General features: G+C 41.4%; 1 protein-coding gene across 1 annotated transcript in view; it reads right to left on the bottom strand.

Moving 5' to 3' along the window:
• LOC142200863 (sodium channel protein type 5 subunit alpha-like) overlaps window positions 1-13,768 on the bottom strand; it is a 415,975-nt gene extending 402,207 nt beyond the window's left edge. Inside the window, exon 1 of the mRNA XM_075271516.1 lies at window positions 13,689-13,768. The gene's annotated coding sequence lies outside the window, so the exon portion shown is untranslated. The remainder of the gene's footprint in view (window positions 1-13,688) is intronic.
• Between the last annotated feature and the right edge of the window lie 7,582 nt (window positions 13,769-21,350).

The raw sequence follows: 21,350 nt of genomic DNA, 5'->3' as shown, positions 1-21,350 counted from the left end.
AAACTAATATTTAAAAAAAAAAAAAAAATCTGATAAATTAGATACTGACTTTTGCTAGGAACACCCATAAATAATATAGATATATTAAAAAATACTTTTAGTTTGGCACATTTAATACTGTACACATAAATATAGTAATTTAGTATACCTTTAATAAAGAAAAAAAATTATATTAAAAAAAATATACCAGATAGGTTAGATTAGCCATGTACTTGCATATATAGAAATGTAATATACTTATAATATTAATACATGTAAAAATAGGTTTAAAGTAATAAAATAAATTCTATAGATTAGAAATAGATCTATAAATACAGTATTAAAATAGATTTATATTAATATATGATGATAAAATAACCGGGAACATTCGGTAAATTCCTTGTTTGCCCCACTATTAGCTAAAAATAAAATGTTAATTTCCCCTTATATCTTTTTTGTCCATGTCTTTATTCCTATGGGGTGTCCATGTGGTGGTCTAATAAATGAGTCAAGTTCCTCAATGTGGTCTGAAATCAGGGAGATAAAGATGAAATCCAGAGGAAAGTGACTGTGATGGTGACACCACCGGCATGGCTGCTCACCTAACACAGTAGTAAGGGGATGTTCACACTACTGTTGTGAATACTCATTACTGACATTCACGGTCTCTGCTTTCAGGTTTCCGCCTTCTGCTGACAAGAGACGGAAACCCGACAAACAGTGTCCAGCATGAGCGCCTGTGAGCGTTCAATAGAAACCGCCGTGAATAAGCCGGAGGAGGGGGGGCTTGGAGGCAGCGGTGGGCATGCAGAAGCTATGACGCTAAGGGGTGCACGATATGCCGACCGTGCACAATCAACCTAATTTACATATCGTTTGCCAAGGTAATTAACAAAAATGGGGGGGGGGGGGGGTATTTTTACTCACTCAGCACCTGAATAGCCATAGGCATATCTGTAGCTCATAACCCATTACACCAATTTATTTTCAAGACTGACCCTTCGTTCACATCTGTGTTTGGTATTCTGTTTGGGGAGTCCGCATGGGGACCCTCCGAGCGGAATACCAAATGCAATTGCAAGTTCTGTGTAGTATAAGCACACGGTCCCCTATAGATTATAAAGGGGTCTGTGTGCTTGCCGCGTATTGCCTGCACGAATCATGCGGACAGGAAAGTAGATTGTGAACTACTTTCCTGTCCGCATGATCCCTGTGGAGATCTGGCGGCAAGCACATGAACCTCATTATAGTTGTAAATGCGGGACCTTCAGAGAAGGTAAGTTGCTGGGACAATCAGACAGAGGCAAAGGTGTTCAGCTCACACGTGTAGGTTTATTGGCAACAATTCAGACAGTCCAGCAGTAAATAAAACAAATTGGCTTTCTTCAGCAAAACGGGTAACTCAAAATAGCTTGCTCCAGCACAAAGGATAAATTCAAATAATATAGCAGTCCTTACTTCAGGTACAAGAAAGTAAATTTCCAAGGTTTGCTCACCAACATACACAAGGTGATTTTTAGGGCTTTTCCCTTCAGACACACACAGGGCAGTGTGTACACCAGGTTTCTCCTCCAAGAGACGACCGCAACCCCTTCCCATGGGCAACCTCAGGTCTTTAATAGCTGACCACTTTGGTCAGCCAACAAATCAGGATTGGAGCATAGGCTTGGGTTCGCAACCACTCCTAAATCCTGGAGCCATACTCCAGCCAGTCACCACGTGGATACCAGCCACCTCAGTGGAATGTACCTGCCCTCTACCACTTTACCATCTGCTTGTTTACATAGTCTATGGGATCCGTGTGCTTTCACTGGCACTCTACTTGCAAATGTGTTTGGTAGTCCATTTGGGGGTCCCCAAGTGGACTCCCCTAAACGGATTACCGACGCAGATGTGAACGAGGCCTTAAAAATCTATCACCAAACAATAACCCTTACAATTCAGGATGGGCAGAGGACCACCAGCAACAGAACTTGGGTTAAATCTTTACTTGAACCGGAACGTCAATGATAATTGAAGATGATGATATAAAATGGCTGGAACATATGAAGGAATATTATGGCATAAGCAGATGTTAGTTTAGCTTATATGAATACATAAATACTGCTGTTTTCATCTTTTTCAGGGGGAAGGATCAGTATACAATTTATATTTTACTATACTGTTGCCTAAAGTTCGGCATTAAAATAAAAAAATGTGAACAAGGTATCAGCAACAGCCTTAGGCCTCATTCACATGTTTGCATTTTCTATACATATACTGTGTTTCCCCGAAAGTAAGGCATGCAGGGGTTTCTGTTGAATTGCCTAATATAAGGCACCCCCTGAAAACAAAGCATGCCCAAAAATCATGTGCACAGCAAAGCCGGCTGCTGCCTCGGCTGTTGTGTCCACTGTCCCTGCTGCTGTAGGATGAGCTCTCCCAGCTCATCCCAGAGGCAGCAGTCGGCTTTGCTGTGCACACGGAGCACAGAGCATGGCATCCAGTCGGATGCTGTGTCAGTGAAGTGGGGATCGCTAAGCCCCACCCACGAAAGCTCCTCTAAGCCCCTCCCCCGGAAGCCTTGCTAAGCCCCGCCCACCACTGCCGGGATGAACAGCAGCACCAGCGCTGCTATGAAGATGGGAAAGGTAAGTATGATACCTCCCCCCCTCCACTACACTACCTACAACCGGCAGTTATGCTGACGCTCCGCTAAGGAAGTACCAGCATGACTGCCAGTTGTCATAATACATCCCCCGAAAATAAGACAGGTCCTATATTTCGTAGGACAATTTAATATAAGACACTGTCTTATTTTTGGGGAAACACGGTAGCATTCCCATTTATCAGGGGCACCAGACGCACCCATTCATTTCAATGTGTTTATTCAGACGTCAGTATTTACTTGCAGACCATAAATGAAAGTCCCTTTTTTTCACGGATGCTTTTATTTATTTGGCTTACTTATATAGCGCCATCATATTCTGCTGCGCTTTGCAGAGATGTGTCTACTAGAATGGGCATTAATAGTTTCTTTAGGCCAAACCAGTCACTCAAGGAACAAAGTCTATAATCTCTATAGTCCACCCGCAGCCTGTAAAAGCATGTCCAGAAGTCCAGTAATGTCAGGAAATGTAGAGACCTGTAGAGGCCTGGTAATGGCCACCTGACCTGTAATCTACACCATGGCCGCAGGACATGAAAGCCGCATACAAAACAACCATGCATGTCAACATCTGCCCACAGCAAAGCTCTGGACAAAGGAATTTCTCCAATTTACAATCCAAACCTTCTCAGAGTCAACTACTATAAAAGCAAGTATGATGGATTATACTCAGGGTTTACAGACATCCACAATGACAAATCACCTCACAATACATCTTCTATAGATCCTTCAAAGAGAACCTTTCATCACCTCTTCAAAATTCAGTTCTTTGCATTCTTTTTTTTGGTGGCGCTCAAATGATTCCAGTTGGAATATCTTGTTTATATCCCACTGTTCCTTAGCAATTGGTTCCATTAGTTTTGGTGCCCAATATACTATACTTTGGAGTCTGGGCTGTTTCAGAGAGTTCTGAATCATGCCATCTTGTCTGCCCCTTCTGGGACCACCCACTTGACCGTAAAGACACTAATTAGCATATCAGGCACCAAGCTGAGGAATAGCAAGGGCTAGAGAAAAAATGTCAAGTGTGTCAGAATCCGTAAAGTGGCGCCTATTAAAGGATGAAAGTAACTAGACTTGGTGTAGGTAGCGAAAGGTCAACTTTAAGGGACAAATAACAGGAGGTAGAACTAGAATGGAGCTTTGCTACGATAAATGCAGATAGTTAAGTGAATTGATAGGATAAAACCAACTACAATTACACTGGAAAATGGTCAACAGCAGGAGTAGTATGAGTAGCATGCATAGCCTATGATGGAAGTGAAATATGGCAGAAAAACTGGCTTTGATAAAGGGGTGATCTTTGGATAGGATTCTGAAGCTGAATCCCAAATCACATACATCTCCATATTCTTATAGGAGAGCTAAATAGTAGATGTTTGATATGTGTATCAGTTGTAGGCACAAAGTGGACATACCCAACTGGTGAAAGCTCCAAAGACACCTGGACAGGACACATTTACTGAAGGCTCCAATGATACTGTCTGGGGTCAGAAGTTACGTTCTTACCCCAAATATTCTATTAGATGCTTAGATGTGACAAAGAACTGAGGTCAAAAGGTCCTCAACTGGACGGATCATTTACTTGGAAGCTCCACCTCTAGCTGAGATGAGGGCTATGTGTTGAGACATGGAGCTAATGTTGAATGAACCAGATTTCCCCTTGACAATGGAACTGGACACGCTGAGTATTCAGAACACTATAGTAATATTTTAGATGTCCCATTATTTGTTTGTTACATTGAGTTAGCATTTTGGGTAGTTTTTATAGTTTTTGAAGTTTTTTTTATTAAAATTACTGCAAGTTGTAGAAGTCAACATACATGTTAGGTCCAGATCTTAACTTGATTATTTACATTAGACACTAATATCAGCCCAGCCACTGATTTCACAAGGACTGACGGACCACCTAATTTGTCATGAATTTCAACATGCTTGATGATTTTATACTTAAGGAAGAAAGGCTGCTACCAAACGTGTCTTGCAAGAGCCTTCTTTGCTCTCCCCATTCAGAACATATCCACTCTTACCCGAGAGTGCATGTTTGTAGGGGCGTTAGTGCTGTCTAAACTACATGAGGACACTTAGTTTAGCATCCTAATAGCAAGATATGAGGTTAGTGGGATAATAGGCATAAAGTATACATCCAATTATAAAATAATTTTACAAAAATTAAGGGCGTTCACATTACCGTTGTTAATGACCATTGCTGTCATTCATCATAGGATGACATGGGAAGAATATGCAAATCTGTCTTCCATGATGTATTTAGGAAGTCAGGTGCCTCAGTGTTGCAAACTAATAGAGGGCGCTCACTGGAATGTGCAAGCCTGTCTTCCCTGATGTAATTAGGAAGACAGAATCTCAGTAATATAGCCCAATAGAGGCTGCTCCCCCTATGTGAAATATCTTATTGAAAAAAATGCTTATTTCACCATTTATCAGACTATTTTCCTTTACCCTTCAATTTCGCAATTACTTATCAGTAATAGAACCCTTGTCTAGAGAGGAAATGGACCAGAAGAACCACACATAGAAGACTATGGAGAGAGAAGGGGAGCAAAGAGACTGCTGTTGTCTAGTAGGTGATTTACAGGGGTAGAGAAATATCTTACTTACTAACCATAACCATAGTAGAGCTAGCAGCAGCTATATGTGTCTTTTCCTCCTACCCACCCCCACTCCATAGACTTCTATGTATGAGGCTAACATATGGATAAATAACAGACTTAGTAAAGGAATGGAGGAAGAAAACAAGTTGATATATATTTTCTATTTTTTTTTGTAGAATTTGGTTGTATAATATGATTGTAGTCAAATTTAAATATGGTTAAAGGTGGGAAAAAAATATTAAAATATAAGAAATTTTACTTTACACAAAGTTTTGTGGAGTCAGGAATGGTAAACCAAGGTTCATTTATCACTGAGCCGCCATGTAACAATACTAACTGTAGAAGACTTTGATGATTTCTGGATCAATACGATCTGTTCTGTCACAGTTTGTGGTCTTAACTAACATGGAAACATGATGGTTCAGAAGAAGCTAGGCCATGCGTATGCCGAAGACCTGGACAATAAAATGTGTCACATAACAACCTAAAACACCATATTAAATTGTCAATGTCATTGAGACTCACTCAAGTCTATCCAAGTCATTACCCATGTTGTATCGTTGTGCCAAGAAAGTGAACAATAAATCTGAACTTGCATTTAAAAGCAGGATGAACATCAGATACACCTATGTATGGAGAAATCTCAGAACCTTCCGACCAAGTGTATTAATCTACTGGAAACAGAATATTGCAAAAAGAACAAAGACCATGGTTGCTTACTAGTTTTAGACCAGGGCCCCACTTGGTTTAAACGTTGCTGTGCAGTGACCCAGAGCGGCCACTGATAGTGAGTTAGGGCCCTTGTGCGCCTGTGGCCAGTAGCTTACTCCTGGGCACTGCTCCCCAGCACCTCTGTGGCACCCCTGTCAGTATTTAGGCAGATGTATCTCTCTTTTATATAGGTTCTGATGTACTCTGCATTATAAATGTATTGTTATGTACTGTCACTTTAAGTTTCCTGTGTCTGCTAAACATGTGAGTTGTGAGCACCAATCCCTATCCAGTCCTCTCCCTGGGAGGAGCTTCCTTCCTCTCAGGTGGGCAGTCTAGACCTAGAGTCTAGGTGAGGCAGACATACCTGCCACCAGCTCTTAGCTCCTGTGTAGGCCTCAAGCCTGAGGTCTAGGCCTACTTGTTTTCTGTGAAGTTGCAGGGAGACTGCAGGTCTCAGCCGAGACCCCTGACAAGCTGAACTCCGGGTCTGGAAGATATAGCCCGCCGGTACAGCTGGGCTGAAGTGCCTGCACCCCTGAAATCAACTCCTGCACCTTCTACCTCTCCAGACAGAGCCCCGCGAGCTGCGGAAACTCTCCAAGGTCTCCTACCTCCCTAAAGTATTGTGCATACTGTTTGCCAAGAGGGGCAACTACTTCAAGGACCCTCCTGCCTTGCTAGTGGCCTTTCATCGGTCCCCGAGCCACTGCACCCCGACATCACCAAACGTGAGTCTTTATCCGTAACGAGCCAAGTTACGAAGCCGCAGTTCTCGCTGTCTCCCACAAGGGCCGGCCTGTCCTATCATCTACCTAACTACTGTATTTGAACACCGTCACGTTGCTAATAGCAATCGTCCTCCCAACTACTGCTAAGGGACATAAGGATTGGTGATCGGTGCCTCACTTAACTCTTCAGTGCCTGTACTGGACTCTGTCACATTGCACTGTGAGCCTGCTGCTGCAAAGCACTGTAAGACTGTCGCTTTCTTCAGTAAAGTTAACCTGTTCACCTTAACCCTGTGTGGTCGACTGTTATCCTGCACATCGCACCTGGGTGAATGGAAGAGTGGAAAGGGTTGTGGATAATCAGGGATACACCGGGACACCACTCTGCCCAAACGTGACAACACTACATTGCCCGTTGCCCCTGGTTACCACAGCTGTTCGGTGCAACAAAAACCGCTGCAATTTACAGTCGCCGCAAAATGGATGGAACTATAGCAAATCCCATCCACACACTGCGTTAAAATACATGCAGCGGGCACGCTGCGATTTCCAAGAACTGTTGCAGTTCTGAAAATCACAGCATGTCAATTATACTTAAGTAAACACTGGCGTCTTCCCTATAGGTATAATTGAAGCACAAAGTCTGCAGAGGAAACTTGCAATACAGTTTGCGTCATGTACCTTTATAATGGAACAGAGGATCGTTTTTTTGTTGGAGCTTCTTTAACTAGCCAGGTACACACTACCGTTTGGGCAAATCCGCATGAGATTCCACTTAAATCGGTGGAGAGAAAAATCCTGCAAGCAGGTGGAAACTCCCATTGCAGTCTATGGGTTCTTCGGTCATCCGCAGGTCTCCACACTTGTTTAGGTGGACAAGGTTTCCGTCCTTCAGGTCCCCATGTAGACCCAAAGCACAGAAACCGAGCACTACTGTGACCCTAGCCTTAGATTGGTTTCTCTTCAGAACACAAAAGAATCTGAAAAAAAACTGTTGCCATTTTTACAGTTGTTTTTGGTTGTCTGGCCTAAGGGTAGAATGGTTAACTTTCAGCCCTGAATATAAGGGTTAATGCTCGGAGCTATAATACAGCTCTGTCTTATATGTCTAGAACCATAATTGGGCCTGACAGACTACATGTGTATGTCTCCAATATCATATAGGAGCATGTGGGAGCTGAAAAAATTAGGGTAGGCTTTCTCAGACTGTATGTATGGAGGTATTCTTTCCTACAACCAATGATTTAGCTAAAGGGAAACTCCAGAAATAATGCTGGGGACATTTGTCAAAACTGCTGCAAAGGAGAAATGGGGCAATTGCCCATAACAACCTTTTAGGATGCTGACTTAGGGCTGCATTGTGGTAGCCATTTTCATGTAACATCAGGACATTTACACCGATGGCGGGTCCTACAGACATCTCCTGTTCAGAAGACGGACAAAAACTATAGGTTTGTCAAGGATTTTATTTTTGCTAGTGTTGTGTCCAGGGATCCTTTGCTATATTGGTGACTGATCTCGGTCGGCCTCCATTAAAGGATAAGTAGGATAAGTACTTAAGATTCCAGGGAATAATGGAGATTCTGCTTCGGGCAGTAATTAGTACAAGGAGTCTTCTTGACTAACACTACAATTAAAACGTCTTCTATATTACCTCAATACATTGCATGTCCTCTAGACCAGGGAGGGAAGGCAGGTATAAGCAAAGTAATGATAGGTGGGGGACACTCCTGGAATTTCAGATGGTTCGTAGGCACCTCTGTCACCTATAGGACAGCAATACTATAAATGGCAGGTGATAGTGGGGTCCATGTTATAGGTCCAGGAACTTAAGTAAGTGAATGGGAGCCAAGCTGCAATAACCCCGCTGTGTGCCGCTGTCTGATCCTGGCTCTGTACACTGTATTTTTGCTGGTATCAGCTGACTGTGGGGGTGTTGGGTGAGCTCAATGACCTATCGACCTTATCAAAATCATGGATACCCCCTTAAAGTTGTCATCACATATTCACATCGTGGCATCCATATTATGACTTCAACACCAAATCTTCTGCAATTCAACAAAACCATCTTAGACCACCAAAAAGATCTGTGGTGGCCGAAGATAAATTCAGCTAAACTACAGGAGGTATTGAATCTGTAAAACAGGGTGAGCAAAATGTGAGTTATCATTTCAGGGGCCTTAGAATTAAAGGGTCTGCTGGTGACAGATCAAAGACTGACAGTAACTAGCAACCAGGATTAAAGGGGTTATCCAGGACTATCTACAAAGCACGGCGCCATACACTGGATAGTGGCTGTGTCGGGTACTGCAGCTCAGCCCCATTCTTTTGAATGGAACGGAGATGCAACACAGCCATCTGAGAAGAGGACATAGAACTCAATGTCATTGTCCTGGGATCCTTTTAATTGCCAAGGGATATTGCAACCATTAACAATTAGCTCCTATTCATAGGTAAGGTGATCAATTTTTGATAGGTGGAGACCACTGGAACACAGGACCAAATTGTGGAAGAATTGTACTAAGCAACCTATCAGAGTCCCTATGGACAGACCCCCACCAGAGTAACACTTATCACCTATCCCCAACAATCAATCATCAATATATAAAAGCCATGCTACAACTCATCCTGTATTTTAATGTAAAGTATGTACAGGTCATAAGGAAGTCGGATTATTTAATGTCTATATCCAGTGACCAGGTTTACACATGGCTGACCAGAATTGAATATTTTTTGTTGGGCAACTACCGCAGGACACAAAGAGTGGAAAGAACCTTTTGAGTTTTATACTGTGGTTAAATACGACAAGTGCAAGACACCAAATTCTGCCAAACATTCGCAAAATAGCCCACTACCCAAAATTCAGGCCACGCAATAGATGAGCAATACAGTTATTTTATATTGATCCTTGTGAATATAAATATGAAGTGTGAGACATAACAAATTAACAGATAATGTTTGCTATATTTTAAGATGAAGCAGAGCTGGATTGGTTTTTGGGGTACCTATAGTAAAGTGCGGTAGTCTTATCTACACTCTTATATAAACTATAGATGATGTGATATCACAATGAGTTTTACCACGGGAAATAGCTGGGGTAAGGGGAAGTGACTGGACAACTGACCCAAGTGCTCGTTGCCAGAAAGGGCACCAATAAGAAGCTTGTTTTTGCCAAAGTATTGTAATACAGATTGAGGGCAGTAAGTTGAAACTTTTCCCCAGGTTAAGGAAATCCTAGAAATGTCTTTGGATGAAAGCCAACACTGCCAAATAACAAACTCAACCTTACTAGCCAACTTGGTTCTTTACAGAGGACCTATTGCCAGGTCTGACAGCCCAACATCAACCAATAGGCACTGTCACCCTATGTACTTTGCTGTTTTGCTTATTCATATCTGTTCAGCCATTCCAAAGATATAAGCCTTATTAATGTTGATACAAATTTCATTAAACTTACCAAGGTAAAGTAATACAGCATGACATACAGCACACAGAAACCCCATCAACACAGAAAACTCAGTGTTACCACTCCCTTGGCTAATATCTGCTTCAACACTAAAAGGGCTTATATCTGTGGAATGGCTGAACAGATTTGGATTAGCAAAACACCTGCGCCTGTCAGTTGATGTAGGTCATGGGGCTTTTCAGACCTGTAATAGGTCCTCTTTAATCTCTGTATTTAGTGTTTTAGGATACGGCTAGGGCATCGGCCACAGGAAGTGACAACATGTGCCATGTGATCAGTCCCAAAAGTGTCAGTGTATCCTTATGGGAAAAGTTTCAAACAACCTTGTTACTTCCACCATATCTGACCACACTTGTTACTTCTTTCCATAAGGAACCACTGTAGGTTCAATAACCCTACAATTATAGAATGACTGCGCAATTCCATATCTGCGCGGAGTCCTAGCTCAACTATCCAAAACTACAAAACAATAACAATACATACAAATTCACTTTGCTATCTGATGCACATAGATCATAGAAAATATATTACTTTCCAAAATCTCCATTAGGTGAACTCTGAAACAGATCGACATTTTTTGTCTCTGCACATTGCATCATTGTTTTACCATGATGAATATCAGAAGATGAAAGGGTAACAAAACACTGCTATATATAATAATGGAAAAGCACAGTGCAATGGAGCCATAGTCATGTCTGGACAGAGCCCATGGCTGCCCCCGGGGACTCTAATTAATGCCCCCTGATGAGGGCCAGGTATAAAATGTCTGACCTGAGGGTTGATTAATCCTAAATAAAGCGCAGAGAGACTCTGGAAGGAGGCGAGAGCCGGAGCAGGAAGCTCACAGCAATTAACATTCCCTCCACCTGTTCTTGGCCTGTGGATATATTTGGTTGATGTACAAAAATGCTTCTTCCAGCTAATTGATCCAACTCTCTGAACTGATTCTGCACTTTTCCACTTCCAAACCTAAATCCCTTCGCAATAATGAAGGCAATTACTTTGCGGGCACAGGATTAGTTATGTATGTCCAGTATTACTTCCAAGTTTTATTATACAGGAACACTTAGCATACAGTATAATGCAGGCTTATTACATGTCTGATTAGAAATGTTGCTTAAATATATATATATATATATATATATATATATATATATATATATATATATACACACACACACAGATTTTTTTTTTTACTTTTCGGAGTGTGGCCTATGCTGTTTTATCTATCTGTTGTGTGTATATATATATATATATATATATATATATATATATATATATATATATATATACACACACACACACACACATACACACACACTGAGCAGTACTTATACCCAGGAGCAGCACATCACTCAGGGCTCCATGGGTTGTGCACATTGATTAACATTTCCCAGCATGCTAGTAGCCTACAATACAATTTAATAATGCGCTCCTGACTCTTATCAAGTAACTAGATCAGACTACATCAGCGCCATTCCAGCACATTTCATTTTTATATAACTACAGACTAAACATACGCACTATATGCAGCAGGTGTAGCAGAGCTGAGTAAACTGATACAGGTGATAGTACTCTATATTAACTGTGATTTTACATAGGACTGTTGAGCTGTTACACAGGACTGCAGAGCGTTGGGCACACTTTCATTACAACTGCAACATCCACATCTGTAGTAGTCATAACATCCATAGAAATACATTAGTCTGACTACAGCTATATTTCCACCAAGCCCCTCTGGATGCTGCTACTCATGTTAGGATATTGGAACTGGAGAAAGGAAAGCAGATTTTGTATTGATAATTCTTCAGTTTGCTGTATGGCAAAGCCATAATCAATAAGCACTTTTCACAATACAGTCTGATATGATGTCCTGTCCAAGTCCACTTAGTGTTTTCTTAAGTGAGTGCACAGACTATTGACACAAGACTATGAGTTACATCAATCATCAGAACAAAAATGCAAACATCATTATTACTATTAGCTGTATGGCAGTATTATAGTACTCTATATTGCTGGTATATCCCATAGCAGTGTGCAGCAAGGACACGCAGACTGATATTAAAATGAATATTATTACTAATAAAACAATAATATATATATATATATATATATATATATATATATACTGTATATATATAATATATTTATATTAAATATACATAATTACATAAGAATATCATATTATAATACAGTTGCAATAATAGTAGTAATAATAATAATGACAATTATAAACAATTAAGAGCCTTGCGTCTTCCATGTTACTTAACAGAAACTGCAGAGCATTGGTCATAAATATTACTAATAAAAATAATCATATATACTAAATAAATACATGTCTGGTGTTAAGAATAGTAACAATAGTGTATAATATTATTAATTATTATTATTATTATTATTATTATTATTATTATAATAATAAGACTATAATGTTATACTATGTGTTAAAATAATAGTAACAATTCCTACAATAATAGAGTAATAGTAGTATGATCCTAGTAGTCGTAGTACTAATAATAACATGATGATCGTAGCAATGACACGCCAGTGAATCATATTATACTATCACTGTAGATATAGCAGTATAATAGTAATAGAATGATAACATTGATAATAAGAGTAATATAAAATAAAGCATGTAATATAATGAGAATAGTAGTATATTATAGAAGTGTAATAATGGAATGATAGTAGTTGTACTAAGAGTATATGATAGTGTAATAATGGAATCCTAGTAATTGTAAGAATTGTATAGCAGTATTCTAATAACATCCCTGGATGAGATGGGTGCATGGAGGGAGCAGCTCACTTCCAGAGCAGCCAGCAGCTATCCTTGCAGGATAATCCAGTTACATAAGCACATGGGCAGGATGGACTCTATACTGTACAGCTGGATAACAACTTCTGCTGCTCTTTTGCACCATCCCATGTAATCTAATTGAACAGTGATTATTGTGGAGGGAGCAAAAAAGCTTTGTGATGATGGATTTTAATTCTCCATGTAAGGTTACAGCTGGTGTTAGAGAAGGTCCTCTGCTCATATTTTACACTGTCACAGAGTCTGGGATGTCTTCCAGATACATGTTATAAATCTATTGTCTATGGGTTGCCTCAGCTCCAACTTTGCATTGACAGGTGAGGTCTGACTATACGTAAGTGACCTAGTATACCAAGGAGGTTTTATTATTTTTAGAGGATAATGCTAATAATGAATTCACTCTGGATGAGAAAGACTATAAAAAAAAGTCATTGCTTCCCTACTATATAAGCAAATAAGAGGAGGAGATACTTACAGTGCTTGTCCAGTAGCTCTATAGAATAGCCTAGATCTGTAGATAAATTCTGGGATAAAGTCCACAAACTGTTCTGCTCTAGCCCTGGTGTTTAGTCCAATTAAAGACCCAGCTCATGTTGCTTTTGTGGGAGGCACAAAATAAAGGGGGAGTCCAACCCCCCAGCTGCTGCTGTATGCCAGGCTGATCTATAAGGTGTGGGAGGCTTTGGTTGGTCCAGAGGGGGAAGAAGAGAAGAGCATTAGTTACCTGCTGAGTCTTGTGTGACTGCAAAATCCTCCAAGGATGTGTGATCTCTGCTCAGCAGCTCAGGACTGGTCTCAAGGTAACCACTCCCTTTAAGAATGAGCCAGGCAGCAGCTGCCTTCAACACTTACAGAGCTGGGAGGTCTCTGTCTTATCAGGCACCAACAATTGGTCATCCAAGTCTGTGATGGTCCTTCCAAGGCTGGGAGTCCTGGGCATGAATGTGATGAAGGTTTAGACACCAGAGACCCTTGAGGTCCAGCCCTTTAATTTCCACCAACTTGGACTCCAGGTTACTAAAGTCACTTCCAGATCAGGTCAGTAATGGTCCATGGCATGCCTCCTGAAATCAACCACTTTCATAAAAGTGGTCTATAACCCATCATCATGAGCCAAGGATCCAAAACCCCTGGTGGACTCATCATGTCTTCTTCCTTCATAAGTCTCCAGCCCCCTGGATCACTTCCACAATAATCATCCACCATAAGAAAGTTTACAACCTCAGCCACAAGTCTTGCAAAACTCTTCCTGTGTTCTCTTCAGCCTGTGCTCTCAGCTGATGGTGGCATCAAAGTCACCAGAAATCCAGAAATCCCAAGCTCCTCTGCACCTGCCCAGAAATAGCCAGCACAGGTGTGAGCTTTACCATGTAATGAGTATAATAGGGACAGCAGGGGACTCGTCACTAGAAAGATGTCAGGCTGGAAGATTCTCCTGGAGCTGAAGTCACTCCCTTCTCTGAACCTCCCACAGCAACTAATTGAGAAGTCATTTCTGGGCTGGAGTCATGTCGCCACCTAGCGGTCGTCAGAGGATGTTAAAGCATAAATATACAAAAAAAGTTGTCTTTTTATACTTTTACATCTGTTGATACTCAAGATCTTGTACATAATATATTGTTGTAACATTTCCTCCTATTAGAACTAATAGCTATCTATTGACATCAGAACTTTGGTCTTTGGTCAGATATAAATTGGTGTAGTCGTGTCAGTACAGATGTGCAGCCATAGGTTCTTTATGGTGTTTTGACGATATGTTGCTCAAGTTTGGCTATTATATGAGTTCTGAAGTTTTCCCTGCTTACAGATCTGGTTTATGGTGGAAAAGCATGTACATAAATATGGATACGATTAGATCCCGTTGTCTTCTATGTGGGGTGAGCAGGTACCCATGATGTATTACCTAGAGAATGGCGTTTTATCTATATGGCGAACACAGAGGAACAGAAATACAGGATAACATTAATGCCATGATAATTTTTTTGGGGGGGCGGATTCATTAAGACCAGTATATATTATATTGGTCTTAATGTTCCTGGCGCCATTAGAGAGCGCTCCTAATTCCTGATGCAAATCTACGGTAGCCAAGGGGTAGATTTTTCCAACATTGGCACCACTTTACTACCTCTCCTTTAGCAACTTATTGACTATAAGGCTAAATACATCTCATTGCCTATCCACTTATATGAACATTGTGAACAAAGGCTATGAAAATCGGATACAACATATGTTGTTTTGCATCCCCGGGGAATTCCTTATAAACTTGAGTCTATTGTTCGATCAGGGAAAATGGACAAAAATAGGATATGTCCTATTTATTCCCTGTCCGTTAAAAGGCCATTCTTCATTGGCATGTGCATGAGACCCAAATGTTCACACTTTGCAGATCACAAATTTCTGAAAATCATGTATGTGAATGGGGTTGTCTATGCAGCAAGTGAATTCATTTCTATAAACCCCTTTCAGGAAGTTTTTTTAGAAATCGGCCATGTGCGAATATATCCCATAAGTTCTGTACCACAAGGACACATACACCAAACATGGATCCAAAGGAGACAAGGGACAGGGAGGTGTCTACTGGTCATTTCATAGAGGATACAAGATGGAGATTGGAGGAACAGGGATTATAATGTCCAAAAGCAGCACATGTGAGAAGTGAAGCGCCTACAGTAGTATGTGATAGGGTTGTGTGCACATGAGAAGTGAAGCGCCTACAGTAGTATGTGATAGGGTTGTGTGCACATGAGAAGTGAAGCGCCTACAGTAGTATGTGATATGGTTGTGTGCACATCAGAAGTGAAGCGCCTACAGTAGTATGTGATACGGTTGTGTGCACATGAGAAGTGAGGCACCTACAGTAGTAGGTGATAGGGTTGTGTGCACACAGTACCATCTGTTTTTTCATCCATCCAAATCATTTTGATCACATCTACTCAATAACTACTGCTTGCTCGGTTCCAAGTCTAATTGTGTACAGAGGGATTTTAGGTCAAGGATACTGGGATTATTGCCCATCCACTGACACTGTAATAATATCTTCTGAGTGTCAGCACTGTACACAACCCTGAAATCTGCACAAAGATCAGATAACAAGTCGCACAAGTTCTGTCTCATATAAGCTTCAGTACAAACAGGAGACCCATCTGGAGAGCTACAGGTTGGAGAGCACCACTCTGTTGTCTATGACTGGGTTCACATCTACATTGTCACTTCTGGGTTTGTGTTCCTACATAAAAGCTGAAATGTCGCCTTCTGGGCTGCAAGTTGCTCTTTCTTTTCTATGTAGATTGTGAGCCCCATATAGGACTCACAATGTACATTTTTTCCCCCTATCAGTATGTCTTTGGAGTATGGGAGGAAATTCACGCAAACATGGGGAGAACATACAAACTCCTTGCAGATGTTGTCCTTGGCAGGATTCAAACTCAGGACTCCAGTGCTGCAGTGCTAACCACTGAGCCACCGTGTTGCTCTGTCTTTTCCATCAAACATGACAGAATCTTCAATGAAGCCTCAAGCACAGATATGAACTCTTACTTTGTGATATCTGATAATAAAGCTCTACATTGGAGGTGCCATGGCAGAATCCATGATATGTGACAGGAGAATAGCACAGGGTGCAGTGTCGTTCTCGCTATCTTATTGATGAACACCATGTCAGGAATCAATGGAGTCTGTCAAGTTCCATTAGTATTCAATGTGTGATGGATCCTGCATCGCATCATAGTTTCTCTTTATAAAGGAAACCGCAGCATTGATGTGAATAGTGACTAACATACTAACATTAATCATCCTTAAACTTGACTGATACATTTTTAACTCAATGAAACTGATTTAGGCGGAGGCACCACATTGCTTAAAAGATGCTTTTTTTTGCAGATTTTGCTGCAGTTCTTCAAGCCAAACCCAGCATTGGCTACAGCGGGAATGGGAAATATCTAGGAAGTTCTTATCTGTCTCCCTTCTGCTCAATCCACTCCTGGTTTTGGCTCAAAAAATAAAACCGCAGCAAAGTCTGCAACAAGAAAGCAGCTTTTCTGCTAGTGGAGCGTCAGCCTTATGCCACAATGTTTTACAATCCCTGAAAGATGCAGAAAAATATGCACAACGGAAATACTGCAATTTCCAAAACCATCATGGTTTTGGAAGTCATAGCATGTAAATTATACCTACGGAAATGCCGGTGGTTTCCCTATAGGTATAATGGAAGCAGAAAATCTGCAGGGGAAACCTCGTTTTTTTCCTGCATTGCTTTTTCGCTGCAGCCTGCTACATGGGGCCTTAGCCCTAGGGTAAGTTCACATGAGTTGTGAGGCTGTATCCGCCTAAAAATCCTCACCAAAAAGATGGCTCACATTGAAATCAGGTGAAAAAGAAACGAGATGCTCATTCCTCAGGCAGTTTCGCCGCGCGATTCGGCCTGAAGACACTCCCTCCTCCCGAGTAGGCCCATTCATTGGGCCTAATCCGGAGCAGAGTGTGCGACTGGATGCCGATGCAGTGCATGAGCATTCAGTCGTGGCTACCCACATTTCTGATCGGAACCTGAGGCGGCCTCCACCTCAGGTTCCGGTCCAAAATATCCCCGTGTGAACTTAGCCTTACAGGGTTTTTTTCAGTTATGGGGTTGGGCAAAAAAAGGGAAACCTGGCCCACATTCAGTCAGTGTTTCCCCTGTCCTTTTTGGTTTCCGCACCCAATATGTGGGTCATCTGGGCTTTTGGTATTCTGCTTTTCTGGCCGATCTCCAGAGAGAATAGGAGATATGACGTCTACAAAGTGGACTAGGGATTGGTGAGTAATACTTTTTTAAACTTTTTTCCCACTCCGGTAATCCTGGAAAACCCCTTTAATTGGGTATCACTGTATAGAAGAAGATTATATGTCATTATAGGTCACCGGATAACCAAACCTGCCCAACCACATTCAGTATCATTCATTACAATGGTAGGAGCAGGACATTGTAATCCCACATAGCCCTACATGATACTTTGTGGCCGCAGCCTACATGTAGGGGGGATGATGTCTATCCCATATACTGAAGACGTCTCACATTAAAAGTCAGGACAGAATACAAAAGTAGTAATAAAAGGATATCTATTCCTTACTATATCTTGGATATTAGTCTTATATTTTTTACTTTGACCTACAGACAGTGTTCAGAACATATTCCTCAGAAATCCTGACCCTGATCTCGAACAACCCCAGTGTATGATACAAGATGTACAAGATTCTCCATTTGGATAAGACAGATATAAAGATAAATGTTTTCAGAAACCTGTTGCTTCCTACAAAAACACAGACATGACCCTCAGAGATCCGGATAAGGTCACCAATGGATGTCCTTTCTAAACAAAAAAAGAAAGTGCCCCTTTTGTTTCCTACTCCTGTATGGTGGGGTGAAGGAGGTCACAAAATAAAACAGACTGACCATTACATCAATGTCCGTCAGGTAGCGGCGTATAATATGGTGCTATAAGGGTATGTAGGTGGGCATATGGCACAAGGGCATCTCATTATATTGGCAGCCAAAACATTTCTTTTTAAAGGCTAATACAGGAAAAGAACTCAGGCTATGCATGTGACCCCTATGCTATGTGCTTCTGACTTCCTTGCACACTATGGGTTAAATGGTCACGTTGAGGTCTCAATACCAGAGAAGCCTGGCCGTGCTGCGTACATGACAGCTGCTCTAACAACAGCAGATACTCCAAATACTTGGACTTCCACTAGCTACTTATGACATATGGTCCCTGACTTGGCATAGGCTAGTACACACTGGCTCCATCTTGTGGCACAATCTCAGTAGTACAGCTTGTCTCCTGACTTGAGTGAATCCATTGTGAAAGTTGCCAGGTCAATAAGTATTTTTCTTTATGAATTACTAATCCAATGCTGAGAGAAAGTGTTTATGGTCGGCCGGTGCTGTATACTCTCTATGTAGTCATGGAAGGGTATATCAGAAGTGCTGGTGCTAGTAAGAACTCAGACGGACTGATCAGAGAGGTTTCAGCACCTTGGACAAGAACACTGGCAGCTTATTCATAGATGCAGTGACTATTGCATTTCAGATGTCAGGTAGATGTCCATATCCACAGGTCAGGCAAATGGATCAGAATTTTCACCCAAAAAAATACAGCAACAGGATCCATAAACTGGTCACATCTCAGGACCGGTTTATAGTTTACCGGGCAATGAATACAGAAGTGTCCAGACCAGAACAATTCTTATAAGGATGGGGCATTACACAAATTTATTGCAGTCATATTTCTTTGCATATAATTTTAAGGAGATGGGTTGAATATAAGCAAGAATGTTCGGATTTACTGATGTCAAGCAGAGATCTGGCAAATTGTGATAAACTGCAACAGGAAACATATCAGAACATTGCACAATTTGTCAATAGGTGGTAAATAAGATATGTGCATGCAACAGGAAAACCTGCACATTGTACAGGGGATTTAATCTGTGGACTTTCAGGCTGATGTTACACGTCCACGACTCCTGTCCAAAGATTGTCATGTCACCCTCTGATATCTGTATTAATGCAAGTGAACGGGGTCGCATTGTGACCCAGATGTTGCCATAGCAGAGATGCAAAAAGATTGAGCAGTGATTGATCTTTCTGAGACTCAAATTAATAATGCAACCCCATTCACTTGTATTATTGCTGGTGTCTCAGGGCAACACAGTGATTTTGGTTTTTGTAGCCCCAGCCTTGGGCACTTTCCACCTCAAAATCAGCTCCAAATTCTGTCCAGAATCTGGCTCCCATTTTATTTGATAAGAAGTCAACCAAAATGGGACACTGAAAAAATTGTCCTGCTTGATGTTGCTGCAGATGCCATTTCTGATTCAGTTATAGGACAGGTTAAAGCCTCGGGAGTAAGCTGGAGTTCTGCTTTGGCTTTCCGCTGTGCGAAGCCCAGGACCAGAAAGTGGAGAAGAATTGGAAGCAGAAGACACTCACAAATTCCTCTTCATTTTCCAGTGTGTGAATGAGGCTTTATTGCTCATACAAATGACCTCTACATTTGAAGAGAACAAGATCAAGAGGTTAAAGGAGTTTTCCAGGAGCCCTACTGACTGGCCATGTAATGTTACATTCATCTGTCACATGGCTAACAATACCAAACATACCTTTTATACAATGTATGACGCTGTAAGCCTCTTAAAACAGCTGATTGGTGGGGTGTTAGGTTTTGAACCCTTCACCTTATCTATATTGATAACCTGTCGACACCACTGAGGTCACTACTGTGGCCAGTGATTGGAGACTGGTAGACAGAGACTGGCGTCGGACTAAGAAAGCATCAGCACTGGAGCGCCAGGGTATTAGTAAGGTATTACTCCTATTATTTCATAACAACAATTTTGTAAAAAAAAATGTCATAAGTTGGAAAACCCCTTTAAAGTGAGTCTGTCACTAGAACCCAGCATAGCACCCAGTCCCTAAGAAAAATACACTGTACCAATAAGTATTTGGACACCTGTGGTAGAATAGAAAAACAACATTTCTTCATATCCAATAGTTGGTAGACACCAGCAGATGCTTCCTTACGGATGGTATTGATGGACACAATACTCCCGGATGCCTGGTGACACTCCTGGTGTATGTGAGCCATCGGTTGGGTGCAGTTTCTCTGGCCAGCACTCGTCGGTCTCTATCTCCCAGTCTCGGGGGTCTGCTGACTCGGCGCACATTCCGACAATCACCTTTCACCTTCCACTTTGTAATCACATAGGCCACTGTCAATTTTGGGTAATTCAGTTCACTGGCTATGTCCCTTAATGATCAACGATTTCTGTGGTACCTGACAATTACCTCTTTCTCGAAATTGGACAAATCTGCAATTCATAGCATCTTGCATGCTACTAATGCCAATGCACTAATGCCAATGCTGTTTCCTATTTAATGACGGAAGGCATAACGTACATCACGTACATCAGATATCTTAATTTGCATGGGTGTCCAAATACTTATTGGTAGACAGAGTAGGTTAAGGCCCCCAATCACTGCCTTCACCAATTTTTATTATTATACATATGATCTCATTAGGACAATGGCCACACCCTCATTGCTCCAAACAATTCATATGCATGATGGCAAAAACCGCGATATATCTGCAATTGAAACACTGATTTACAAGGAGAAAACAAGGTTCAAATCCAGTGACCCTAACCTATTGATCTGCATGGCTGAGTTGATATGCCGGGTTCTGATGACAGACTCCCTTTAAGAGGCTGTGGACTTATCTTAGGTCAGCTCACATCTCCGCATTCTCCATTGTTGTTGCTGCTCCACTAAACAACAGGCTGGTATAAATAGCATCTTGTACTCCGCTGACGTCATTACGGGGCACACACAAGGAATCTACGTGGGATT

This window comes from Leptodactylus fuscus, chromosome 4 (genome assembly GCF_031893055.1).
Source record: "Leptodactylus fuscus isolate aLepFus1 chromosome 4, aLepFus1.hap2, whole genome shotgun sequence".
Lineage (NCBI taxonomy): Eukaryota > Metazoa > Chordata > Amphibia > Anura > Leptodactylidae > Leptodactylus > Leptodactylus fuscus.
This window is presented reverse-complemented; position numbering and strand designations above follow the sequence as displayed.